The sequence below is a fragment of the Callorhinchus milii genome, unplaced genomic scaffold, assembly GCF_018977255.1.
Source record: "Callorhinchus milii isolate IMCB2004 unplaced genomic scaffold, IMCB_Cmil_1.0 Scaffold5, whole genome shotgun sequence".
Classification (NCBI taxonomy): Eukaryota; Metazoa; Chordata; class Chondrichthyes; order Chimaeriformes; family Callorhinchidae; genus Callorhinchus; species Callorhinchus milii.
Window position 1 is genome coordinate 41,873,122 of NW_024704746.1, and position 14,673 is coordinate 41,887,794.

Here is a 14,673-nt window from a genome sequence, read left to right on the forward strand (position 1 = left end):
CATATACTGATGGGGACTATGGTCCTTTATATACAGTATCTTTTAGCTGTAGCACAAACATCAATTTATGTATTGGTGGATTATGCCTATTTGTTTATTTATCTTTTTTGAGGTAAACTAATTTTGATACTTTCCATTACTGTGTACTGTGTTCATGCCTTGAATTCGCAAAAGTTAAAAGTCATGGCTGAAATTTGTAACAGCTGTTATTTGTTCTGTATTCAAGGCTTTCACTGCTGAATAAAGTAAAGGACCAAACGTAGGACTTAAAAGGAAATTAGACTACCACTAACGGGGAGTAATCAGGTTTTATTGTACATAGTTTTTGTCCATAAGAGACATCAGTGCTATAAAACCTTGTGAGTATACTGTTTCATAGGCTTTTACATACTGTAGTTAAATTCATTGTAAAGTTGTACTGACTGAAAAGAAATTAAAATTTCATGCACACTACTGGTATTTGTTAGAATTACCACTGACTGTTTTCATTAGACAGGGACTGAATGAATATCAGCATCAACCCATCTGCGTCTATGGCTGTTCAATTCTGTTTGTAAACATGTGTCTTCATTTTCGAGCTCCTAAAATATATAATTTATATAAAACTTAATAAAACCCTGACTAGTGGATGAGTAAAGAATTGCACCTGCATTGGGTAACAAAGTGAACAGCAGTGATGGTTGTAATGTAATGTAAAAATAATAATAATCAGCACCTTTCAAAGGTCCTGATCTATGTTGTCACTGGCACTGCCATAGAATTACAAGGTGTGAAAAACATTTTTTCTTGTATTATAGCATTCGATCATTCAATGTGTCTGTTTAAACAGACAATAAAATGTGTATTATAGTTCTAGATGTGTGTAATCGGTACTAATGACAGATAATGGCATTATGAAATGCAATAAATAGTTTATCACACATATTAAGCTCATCTGTTACGTCCTTGTTAGCAAGACAGCATGACCAGGTTTTAAATTCAGATCTTGCCTGAGACTAAAGATTGATTTTATGCTTTATTGTACAATTTAATTGAATCATTGACTTTTGATTTGGAAAATTGTTGATAGTTTCAGACCTAACTCCCTGAAGGATTTATTCTCACATTCTTCATCAACAGGAAAATTTGTGGAGGAACTTGGTTCTTAGATAAACTTGTATTAACATCTGTGGTCTCGGGTGGTTAGAAAAGAGCAAATCAACCTGAAAGTCAAAGAGAAGAAAATCAGAATATCACAGAAAACGACGATTAGGGTACGAATGTAAAATAATAATAATCTTTGCATTTGATATAGCACCTTAGCTCATCTTCGAGATGTCTCAAAGCGCTTCACAGAATATTCTCTAAAATGAATTGACTATGTATTTTGTGGGTGAAACAATCAGTGTCCCAAATACAGTCGTGGATTGAGTGACCAAATTATTAATTTTTTTGAAGGGATTATTACCCCTGGAAAAGTGATCCGCCAATCAACTAACAACCAGGCTCCTATTTACTGCTAGGTAAAGAGAGGCATGTGGAGTAAGGAAACTTGCCCGGTGTTTTGCCCTGCCTAGGAATCGAACTCAGTTCCTCGTGCTTGCGAAGCGAGTGCTCTAACCACTAAGCTGCAGGACTCCACAAATTAGTTGGAGCATCCTCAACCTAGTTGTTTGTGGTCCAGAGTTCAACTTGCCACAATTTGGCATAATGTGATGCTAGTTTGGCAATCTTACTAAAAGTGGTCATGAGGTTGGTGGGGTGAGGGGGGAGGAAAAATTGACAAAGAACTTACTTTTTTATAGTGCGCCTTTCATATTAAAATGTCTCAATTCACATTGCAACACTTACTATCCCATGTAGTCCCTATTTCCTTTTTGCATATAAAAGTGACGAGCCATTGTGCATAGCAAAATCCCACAATTATAATTCTTAAATTTGATACAGTACCCTTTGTGTCGAGAGGCTCTTGTGAATCACTTCATATACTGTACAGTGGAGTGATTGTGGTATTTTCTAGGTGAAAGGAGCAAGTAATTGGCACACACTGATGTCCCACAAACAACCACTGAAGTGAATCACTATTTAATCTGGAAGCAACTGCGCATTCAGGCAGGTGGCCTTTTTTGAGATTGGCGATTATGAGGCACACTGTTGGGGGTGGGAGCTCTCCTCTGAATTTCCCCAGAGGGTAATGAATGATTGGAACAGGTTACCAGGATGGATGGTTGAAGGCAGGATACTGGACTCATTTAAATGTTTGACACTATGATGGCAAAATGGTAGGGTTGGTATTCTGGAAGGATGAGATCAAATTGGCTGAACCAAATCCATTCGAACTGATCTTGTGATTACACGAGAAAATTGCTTACAGGCCAGTAAGTGCTTTTGTCCAGCGCTTTGGGACGTCCTCCCAAGGTGAAAGGTGCTATATAAATGCAATTTGTTGTTTGTTGTACGTTATTGCCAACATATCGAGTTATGTCATAAGACGAATAGTGGAACAGAGCAAGATTCTGTCACTTAGGTTTACATTGTGTCATGAACTGTGCTATGAATTGATCTAATGCATTCAACAAAAATGTTTTCTGTGGAATAAAAGGTGGAGCAGGGTAGAACAATACACATGAAAATTGTAATCTTCAATCCTTGCATTTGATAAAGTGCCTCGAAAGGTCTCAAAGCGTTTTACAGGATTTATTACACAGGGTAGTGACCGTGGAATTGTAGGTACAGGTAATGATTAGTTTATAAATTGATCAGGGTTTGGGAATGCATCTTTCTGATGCCAGACGGTTCCTCCACAGGAACTGGTTGAGAATTACCATAATAGATGGTCACAGGGGGTCAGTCTTCTTGTTTTGCCATCAATAGCAATGGAACATTCTCTTCCAGTCAAGTGTGCAGCTGTTGTGTTTCAGTTGGGTATAATTTGTGTTGGATATAACATGACAACAAAGTCAAACCTCCAACCCAGCATTCAGGCATTTAATATTTGCCAACTCAGTGACGAAATGTAGTGCGGGGTAAAGCCAAGACATTTCATGAGATTGGAAGATATTAAATGCTAAACTCATTGCCAGGTTTTATGCAACTGAGGGTTTGCTGAATATAGTCCTCTCTTATGTTTGGCTTTCACCAGCAGGCAATAAATGTGCTGTGCTCACTTATGGAGCGGAGGCAACATTCTGCAGGGAAAGAGGAATAAGGGTCACTTATAATATAGAACCTGTAAAAATATCATCCTATGATGCTACAGTTACCACATGGCCTTGAAGCACAAGTCGTTAAAACAGCTCATCAGATGTTATATACTGTAGAGGATGCACAACTGGAATGGAATACTGCCTTCATTTCACAAGTGAGGTTGGCATTGCTCATTCCTAATGGAGCCAGAATTTGCTTCATAAGAGCTTCACGAGTGAAGTAAATTAATATTCAACTGCTCTCCTGTGTTTTTGTTGCGCTGCATATTGACTAGGTTTGGATTTAATAAACATTGCTTTTAACTGTGCCAAAACAGTAAAAGGTTAAGTTGTTTGATCCTGCTTTGATGTACAGGCAGCTGTTGTGTCATCCTTCAGTGATTTCTGCCCCTGTAGAATGTCAGGCACCCAGAAGTTTGTTTCTAAGAATGACTTCAACATCTGTTTTAAAATATAGATCACATCCTTCTGGTAGTCAGGTTTCATTTAAATTGCGAGGATTTAAGCGAGGTATAATTGAAGAGCTAATAGAAGCTATAGAGAGGATACACAACATGATGCACAAGCTTTGAAGGTGTTTTGTGCAGGGCTGACTCACTGGCGTACCATTGTTCCGTAAACTCTCAAGTCTCTGTTATCTACTTTGTTCATACCTCATGTTGACTGAATCTGCAAATATAGTTTATTTTGGATTGAAACAGTATTTTGTGGCATGTAGAGTTATAACAGAGGACTGCTACATGCTGTGATACTGTGCTATTGTACTATAATATGGGAATATAATGCTGGTGAGTTTCAGCTGTCTACGTCATTAAATTATGGACAATTGAATGCAGTAGACAGCTAACAAAACAGTCAAAAAACACTTTACAGTATATCCTGTGAAGCGCTTTGAGACATCTCGGGGACATAAGGTGCTATATCAAACGCAAGGAATATTATACAATAATAATAAACCTTGCATTTCATATAGCGTCTTTCACATCGGCAAACCGTCTCAAAGTGCTTCACAGAATTTTACTGTGAAGGTAGTGACTGTGTATTTGTGGGTGAGTGCCTAGGGACATCCTCCTGACGTGAAAGGCACTATACAAATGTAATTTTGTTGTTGTTGATCGTGACAGGTAATTTGCACACAGCAATGCCCTACAAACAGCCTCAAAATGATTCACCAGTAATTTTATTTCAGGGTAAAAAGAGTAAGTAAAATGTTTTTTTTTAACAGTGTCAATTTTCCAAAAAATATTGTAAAAATGAAATAGCTAAGTAGCCGAAAGGGTGTTGCCTAAAGGTCAGTAAACAGGAGGACAGTTTAATGATTTCCGTCTCACTGGATATAGCTGTAATATGCATCATGTGATGTAGAATTTCAGCACTCAGAAATGCAATGTGACAGTTTCCAGAAATGATCCCAAAGAAAGCACATGGTGGTAACTTTCCTATTGGACAATCTGAAGATAAGCAGACAATCTGAAGATAAGCAGAATAAAAGTGTCCATTTCTACTAGTATTCAGCTACAATGCACAGAAAATGAGCTTCTTGTGACTCCTAAATGTCTGAGCTCTTCTTGTATATTCAATGTGAATCAGATATGTGCTCCCCATGTACTGAAACTAGAAGGGTGGAATTTGGGAAGATTAGAGTTTGATAATATCTCTTGACCAACATCTGAATGTCATCAATAATACCATTTTTTATTGAGATTTGGTCCAGAAAGAGCAAACCTTATTTTTTCTCAGTAGATATTTAATTTTTCTGATTAAAGGAGTAATAGCCACCTGGATAGCACAGAAAAATCAATAGTGAACTCTCTGTAGAAGAAGACGCGCTTTTACAACCAGTTCAAATGTTGGAGGGAGGGAGAGAGTGGAGGGCGTGCTCATATTGGCAAGATAAATTTGAAGCAAAATCATTGAAAAATATTTCAAATGGAGGAATTTCTCTTGCCAGTGCAGTTCCAATAATTATACTGGCCTAGAAGTATTGTTGGTTGGTTGCTGACTAGCCCGTACTATTCACTCAGGACTGACGTGCTTGCGATCAGTTATCACCATAGTTGTAATGCGGCTCCCAGGCTCCTGCTGCAAGAAAATGATGTGTTAAATTTCTCCAGTGTTATAAAATCAGAAAGATAAAATACAGTATTATCAGCAATACCCAATAGACCAAAATGGAATAGAACACTTATGCAAATCATTTTTTCTGCTCAGGGCCAGTGTCACTCAATAGCCATTTCTATTGTCTTTGCCAGGGATATGTGTGAAAATTGTTATGTGGTGTGCATTTATAAAGTGGTATATATTAAAAAAAGTGCAATCCATTTCTAAGGTGGGTTTCTTAGCAAGGTTGCATAGTGATGAGCAAAAAGATACGGTCTAGATAAAGAGGTGTATCCAATAAATGTAAAACTAAACCTAAGTTGACTTACATTCTCTAGGAATCTATTCTCAGACAAAAGATGACACTTAACATCATATGATAATTTCTTCTGCATGCACACCATTTGCCTCATAACTCTGCATGTAAAACATTAATAATAAATGTTTTGTTATGTAAATATGTTTTCAATCCTTGCTCTCTCACATTAAATGCACTAAAAGTCTTCACGCTAGCGAGATGTTTTCCAGTTCATAGTTATAACCGTTGAGCTTGTTTTTTCATAGTTATATTGTGCTGAAAGGTGACATTTGGTACATATTTACTTAGTGTTTGTTCAGGGATACCATGTAGAATTTATGCAGTGGAAAAGGCTGTTAACCATCGAAGCGTGAAGAGCATGATGTTGTCTGATCCCATAGCCATCAGGTTTGCATTCAGCTGCTTACTATCACTAAAATGTGCGTACAGTATGTTGCTTCTCATCACCTGGGATTATCTAATGTGCAGATTATTCTTCCACAAATCTGAAGAGTACTATACATAGCATAAAAGATGATAAGGGAAGTGAGTGAGTTACAGATGTGCACAGCAGCAAAGTGATGTGCATAGCATCACAAAACCAAATAGAGACGTACAAGTGTATGTAATGCATCTAGTGAATTCATTACTTTCTCATATACCTTTGGACTGAAATACAGACTATGACTCCTTCACGAACCTTCGTGTGCGGGAAAGTAGTCTTCCATAAGCAAAGCTAACTGATGTCCAGCGCCTTGGGACATCCTCCCGACGTGAAAGGCACTCTATAAATGTAATTTTGTTGTTGTTGTTGACATCAGTAGGCAATAGACCTTCAGTGAACTAACTCAGTACACAATACAAAACAAGGCATTACGCAGTGAATGATACACAATGCAGAGTATAAGTCTTTGGAAAACAGGAGGAAAAGGATCCCATTTTTAAAACAAAAGTAAAGATAATAGTAAAGCAAATGCTGAACAAAGTTATTGTGAAGGGATTGACAGATTATCTTGTGGGTAAAGGCACCAGCATGTGCAGCGATGAGTAAAATAGATTAAAAGGTTGCAGATTAGAATTGGTTGATCTCAGCCAGGGGAGCAATTAAGACTGGTTAATAATAATCCTTGCATTTGATTTAGCGTCTTCACATTAGGGGGAACGTCACAAAGTGTAGTGACTGTGTATTTTGTAGGTGCTGTGTCCCACAAACAGCCATGAAGTGAGTGACCGGTTTTATTTAGGGGATTTTTGGCCAAGATACCAGAAATAACTCTCTTCTCTTTTTGAATAGTGCCACAGGATCTTTAATGTTTAGCTGGGAGGCAGACAGGCCTTTGGTTTAACGTTCCATCCAAAGGATGGCATCTCCATGCAATGCAGCACACTCCCTGCATTGCACTAGAGTGTCAGCCTAGACTATATGGGTTCCAAATCCCAATGTGAGGGCTTGAACCCATAACCTTGTGACCCAGAGACTACTAACTGGGTCAGGCCGACACAAAAATAACAGGTGCAGGACACTGCGCACACAAACACACACACACACACAAAACAGTCGATTAGACATTAAATGAAAATGAAAATTTACAAAAAAAATTGTACATTATTATTGAATTCAAGAAATTACAGAAATATAATGTCCAGAAAATTAAAGAGCAATATTGTATAATTATAGACTTTGTAAATCTAAATCTGGCAACACCAGTAATCACGAAGGTGGGTCGAATGGCCTGTTTCTCTGCTGTATCACTTGATATAATCATCATATAATTGATATAATCTGGAGCTCTAGCCCAAAGTCCCCCCTCCCTTGCCTCCTTCAAGACCCGTATCAAGACTCTATTCTTTGACTGTGCCTTTGGTCACCCTCCTTCCCCCTCCACCTGCCCTCCACACTCCCTGATCCTGACTCTCAACTCGGGTCGGAAACCCTGATTGTTCAGCACCTTGGGACATCCTCCCAACATGAAAGGCGCTATACAAATGTGTTTTTGTTGTTGTTGTGGAAAGTAATTCTTGTCAAAGATTAGACTTTTTCGTCATCCACAAAGGCACAATTGTCAAGATTCATCTGTCTGACATCAGCCATACTTCAATGCAATCTCCTTCCAGTTATGGTCCAGTTGTGGTCTAAGAGCTTCAAGATGCAAAGGGCGCTATATAAATAAATGCAAGTTGCTGTCATTAAGATGGAGCAGAATGTTCGCAGTTCAATGTGATGGTTACCGTCAGGATTCAATGTTCTGAATACCTTGCAAATTCAGCTTGTGACTTCTGTATTTCAGACCTACTATAGTGTGGTTACAACAACAACAACTTGCATTTATAAAGCACCCTTTGCGAGACATACTACCTGGTGAGGAGCACTATATAAATGCAAGTCTTGTTGTTCACTCAGTATAGGTGCTGTTGGTGGCTTATCTATAGTCTGTGTATCCTCTCTTCAGTGGGTATTAGTGAGTTATTTTCTATAATGTGGTGATTCAGTCTATACCAGTGCTGTCGGTGGGTTATCTATTGCAGTGTGTGAATGCTCTCTACACCAGTGTTATTGTGGTGTGCATCTTCTTCACTAGTACCATTTATGAGAATACCTCAATGCAAATATAATTCTCATTACAACATGTATGTGCGGCTAGCTACCAGTGAGAGCTGTAAAGCAACAGAAAGATGGAAGAAAACTTGGTTTGTTGACAGAAACCAGGCCATCCACACAGGAACAGAAATTATGGAATTGAAGTACTTGACCGGCATCCTGTTTTCATAAAAGATAAATTTCAATCCTGTGCTGAAAAGCAAAATCCTCAGCAGGCCAAGTTTTTATAAAGTTTACAATGCTGTGTTGTGGAAAATTCCAGCTTGTAATATCTGTTTCGTTGTCTGTGCCAAAATTGTGTGGAAAATACAGTAGAACTGCAGAACGTGAACTGGCCTTGCCGTGCAACTTAGAATATAGCACTTTGTGGGAAGGAGAAGCAATGGTCCCTTGTCATGGAAAAATATAAGATAAGTAGTCATAGAACACTGTCTGAAATTTTACTCATGAGCTGTCGGACTCCACCACATGTTTATTTGTTTTTGCAGCAGTCACTGACTGTCTAATAGATACGTTCAAAATAGGACGTTCAATATTCATTTTCTCCACTGCAATAATTTGAGCACCATTGAGCTACATATCCTCATTTGTCTCCATCACAGGAATGAGATTAGCAGCAGGCCAGCGAGAATTATGTAATTGTCTAGCGTCAGATCATCTGTATTGACAGGCAAACAATGGCTTGCAGATTCCTCCATTTCATTCCAACTGTAAAATACAACTTACCAAGAGAACCAGGATCAAGAACCATCATTTTTTCCCCCCTTTGCTGCTAGTTCCTCCAGCGCCCTGGAACGTCTTTCCATGGTGAAGGGCGCTATACAAGTGTAATTTGTTGTTGTTGTTGTTTGTTGAAAACTGAACAACTTTCAAGTGTCATTTGGTTTCCAAGATCTTGTGGTTGACCTGGCTGCTCCGCTGTCTCAGTGCATTCTAGTCGTACCTCTAATGTTCTGCTTTCATTGCAAAATGCTAAGTGAACGATTTATCAATACGAATTACTAATTCATTCCTCTTGCTTGCCCAGTTAGCACAGAGTTAATTCCAAAGTCTCATTGATCAGATGGTCAACTATCAAGAATGCCTGAGATTACCGCAGATCTGTTAGTTTAACCTGACGCTTATTCCATTTACTTCTCCCCAAAACATGGCACTCAATTTATTAACTGGCCCACTGGTATTTGAACTCAAACTCTTGTCCCAACTCAGGTGGTCAACTGACTGAGCTACCCAGGTGCTTTCATTGATAGTTGGATGCAGTGACAATGTGAAGCACTTAATCATGCATCAAAGATTACGATCATACCTTTCAGTTACTTTATGCTTTAGCAGGCCTCAGCCTCTAAGCTTTAGCATGGATGTTAAATCTTTCTGCATTATTATCCTCACAGGGATAAATCTATGACAATGTAACAATTTTATTAGCAAAAAAAGTTGGAGATCCATCTTGTCCATTGGTCAATCTTATATTTAAATTCAGTAACTTTTCTTTAGATTATAGGCATTATTAAAAAATGCATCAAATTGCAGCAAAGCAAATTAGGATTTGCCAACCATTTTCTTGAACAGGTTGGAGTGCATTGCCTTTATATCCTTGCTTTATGTCCTCTATAGCCTACAATTTACAATTGTTACATTGATGTTCTTATGCGAACCAACTTATGTAAACCTTTAAACTATAGAATGATAGTCATAGTCGGAGGTCATTCGGCCTGTCATATTGTGTCGGGATTGGCTCCTCCAAGAAACCATCCTTTCTAATCCCAACTCCATGCCCTTTCCCAGCAATCTCTGATACATTTCCTCTGCATGGGCTTGTCCAATTCTTTTTTAAATGTCTCAATCCACTCTGCTCTAACAATCAGCCCTGACAAATCATGCTGACAACCCTTTGAGAGAAGAAAGTTTTACAGACCTCTCCTTTTCCTCCCCAAATCACCATCTCTCATCGTGCCCTTTTGTTCTTAGTTCCCTTACCAGCAGCAATTTTTATGCACTTTCTGCATCAAATCATATATTTTTGACACTGCAAGTCCCTGAGTTTTGTAAACTCCTCCAAACACATGCCTTTTTTTTCTGAATATAAATCACTTTTTTTTCCATGCACAAGTGTCAGCCTGGTTCAGTCGGTAGCTCTCTCGCCTCTGAGTCAGAAGGTCGTGGGGTCAAATCCCATGTCAGGACTTTGAATTCAGGCTGACACTGCAATACAGTGTTGGGGAGGGTTTTTCTGCATTGTTCGAGGTGCCAACCCTCAGACCAGACTTAGGCCCTGTTCAAAAAGAGAAGGGAGATTCTCTCAGCGTCCAGGCCAACAATTTGCCAAATAAAAATTGGTCATGCACTTCATGACTGTTTGTGGGACACTGCTGTGTATAAATTTGGCTATTACATTTGTTCATAAAATACACAGTCACTACACTTCACAGTAAAATCCTTTGAAGCACTTTGGGACATCTCGATTACATGATGAAATGCTGTATCAAATGCAAGAATTATTACATTTTGCTGTTTCAGATGCAAACTCATATCCCTGAGAGTCAACATACAGTAGCCCTCAGGCTCTCTTTAAACTCAGTCAAAAATTCTCATGCATTGCTAGCCATGTAATTTCCTGTATCCTGCATTCGAATAACTAGCAGTAAAGAAAGTGGTAGGTATCCTGCATACTGATTCAGGGAACACCTTGTATCAGCACAATGAAGATTGCCAACCTTTCCAAGTCATTGTCTCCCATTTCACTCCACCCGACCATGACTTTCATAATCTTCTGTCTGCATTCTTCACTGGCTTTCCATGATACTCATCACTGCAAAGGAACAGAAGCCAATTCATCATCTCCCTCATAATCCACCTGAAATTTAGATTAAATTACCACATCTTTTACTAAATCCTTTGAGCCTCCCCTCAACTCTACTCCCCCTTCAACTCTGTCGTCATCCCTTCCTCTCTTGCCCCCTCTTGTTTGCCAGTGACCTTGTCATATTATTTTTCTCACTGTTGGTATCTAAATTTGTTCCATTGTTGAACATATTTCTGTTCAGAAACATAGCTTATGAGCAAATTGACTACGGTATCTAAAATCATTACTGAATGCAACTTTAAAGCTTTTTTTAAAAAAAAGCTTCAGTAATTATATATTTTTTATTAATAATAATAATAATCCTTGCATTTGTTATACCGCCTTATCACGTCTTCAAGATGTCTCAAAGCTCTTCACAGAATATATTGTAAATGAATTGACTGTATATTTTGTGGGTGAAATACGGCAGCCAATTGCACACAGCAGTGTCCCACAAACAGTCGTGGATTGAGTGACCAAATCATTATTATTGTTTTATATATTTTTTAAAGGGACTATTATCCCCAGAAAAGTGATCTGCCAATTGACTGACAATAGGGTTCCTACGTACTGCTAGGTAAACAGAGGCTTGTGGAGTAAAGAAACTTGCCCAATAACAACAACAAGATTACATTTGTATAGCGCCTGTCACGTCGGGAGGACATCCCAAGGCGCTTAACAGTATATCCTATAATCCAAGGAAACTGCTGATGACACAGTTTGTTGCAGCAGCAGTTATCTCAGCCACAGTGCCATTCATGAACCTGATTAACTACAACAATAATTTGGTCACCTAATCCACAACTGTTTGTGGGACACTGCTATGGGCAATTGGCTGTCACGTTTTGACCACAAATTAAACAGTCAGTTCACTTTACAGTATATTCTGTGAAGCATTTTGTGACGTCTCAAAGACGTGATATCAAATGCAAGAATTATTATTACTATTATTTTTGATCCCTCTATGATATTACTGGTGATCACCATTCTACTTATTTCGGAAACTTACTAGGTTTGTGGGGATTTTTGCTCAGTGGAGAACAGGCTGCTTACAAACTGATCAAGTATCTTCTGCTTGATCATTTTGAAAATAAAATTATATGAAATTTAAATGCAAGAAATTGTTATCCAGTGTTGAGATTTCTAATTTTCTTTCTGTTGTAACCTTAAGAAGCGCCCAGCTAACCTCACTATCCGGGAACGATAGACTACTAAAGACAGTCAATTATTGCTAGCACATAAGTGGAAGCCATCAACTTTGAAACTTGTTTTCACTGTGATAGAAATAAATGTGTGATATCAAGTAAACATTGGCGGAGTTGTCTAGGTATTAAATATAAATTGTTTGGGATCTGGAGTATTCTTTCAAATGAAGATTGTAGGCTTTAGACAGGCATATTGCAAGGTAAAGTGGTTTTGTTATGTCCAGTTCACTGGAACAGGATGAACTATGAATTAGACTTGACATCTACAAGCAATACAAAGCAAAATGAGAGACATTGTTGCATAGGCTGCATAAAATAGTGCACTGGCAAAGATATGAATTACACAGAGTGAAAAATGCAGTAAAAGAGGTTCTGATTGCAACATGTCTGATATGACTGACAAGAGGCAAATGTCATTGCAGACGGGAAACCTGTACCGTAATTTAGATAGAGTGGATCAAAAAAGAAAAAAAGGAAAAAAAGGCAATGTACAAAGAAGTAATGGCTATATCGATGGGACTGAAGCCATTGCATCTACTGTTAGCACTGGCTGACTTTGCTCACTGTAGATGTCAACATAGAAACTAGCTTTGGAAACATAAAGATGTGTGATGACATGGATAAATACAAACCTTAATATCACCTTCTCCTATTCTGCCCCTTATACGTAGTTACGTTCTGAAGCTGCAAGCCAAATGGGGAAAACATAAACTTACCGCTGAATGTTAAGAAGAGAGTACATATTCTTCTCAAAGGGCATAAGCAAGATCAGCTTCTGCCTTTTGTCATCGAGCTATAGTCCTAGAATGGGTGCAATTTGAAACACTGAATGTACCAGTATAGGACATTGCTAATGATACTACTGCAAAGGTTCTCCAAAGTTCTTTGGAGCTAGCTTGTAGTTAATCAGGTTCATGAATGACACTGTGGCTGAGATAACTGCTGCTGCAACAGACTGTATCATCAGCAGTATCCTTGGTTTATAGGATATACTGTTAAGTGGAGTGAACGAATAGGTGTTTCTATCCTCTTTTAAAATATCCTTTTTTGTGTTGATACAATTAACTAGTTCTGCATCACGTTGCACTGTTTAGATCAAATATCGTACTCCCCTAACCTTCCAAGATGCTGATTTTAGGTACTAAAATTCCATGTGAATTCCTAGCTCAAGCATTCTCTCTGAAAGCAGTAATAATCATCTTGAAGCTTAGAAGGGCAATCCGTTGATTCAAGATGACTCTGAAGATATTCNAAAAAAAATTCTCCAAAAACATGATACTGGAAAAACTACCGACTTTCCACTGATTCCTGTTCTCTGGCCATAGATGCATGCCTTTGGATGTCTTCCAAAGACAGCAAACTGCTTGTATTGAATACTTGGTGTTTAAGCCCTCTGAGTGTCAACTCCACAGTTGTAAGGAACTTGGAATCAGCAGGAAGTGGTTGGTACAAAATGCTCTGCCTTGTATCAAGGAGTCTCAATTTACTTTTCAGCAAGAAAGAACAGTCTGGGCTCCTTACCAGAGAGTAATAAACCACCAGCAAGAATCCCTGGAAAGAAATTCTCTCTTTGAAACCAAAGGACGTGAAGCTAAAGCCAAATAGGAGCACTTTGTATTGGTAACTCAATGATCTCTGGTACCTCCATTCGTTGGGATTAAGACTAGCTTCATTAGAATTGATATGACTGTAATTATAATCGTTCATTCTTATAGTAATAGTCATAATCCTTACCTTTGATATAATGCCGTTCACATCAGGAGGACACCCCAAAGCGTTTCACAGTATATACTGCAAAGTGGAGTGAATGAATAGATGTTTCTGTCCTCTTTTAAAGCATTCTTTTTTGTGTTGATTAAAATCAACCAGTTCTATACCTGAACTAATAGCATCATTTTTTTGTAGAACTCTCTGGTTGTGCTAGTCTTAATTGGATAGGTTAGAAAATGGATTATCCTTAACTTCCATAAGATGTATATAAATGGTAAACATGATGCCACAAGACATCTTGTAAACTGGTACTGCAGAATGCTGAACTGAATATTTTTGTCCTGCTGTGTCTGAAAGCTTTGTTCCTGGTTTACTTTTACTATTCTGTTTGTGCCATATGATCACTTGGATAAGTTTGTACATGAAAGCCTAAGAAGAGTCATCCACTTAACTATGAGCCTGACTATGGTATGAAGAAGACACGTTTGTGAATAAACTTTGTCGACTGAATTTTTTTAAAATTGGAATCACAGAGAATATGTATTTGCATTGCCTTTCGAAATTGATGGAAGATTTTGATCAGAGTTTGTAAGTAATGATCTTCAAGGCCTCTCACGCATCAATGCATATGTTATTAATAATTCTTCCATTTTGATATAGCACCTTATCACTTTGTCAAAGCATCTCAAATTGCTTCACAAGATTTTACTGTGAAGTGTAACGACTCTGTTTTG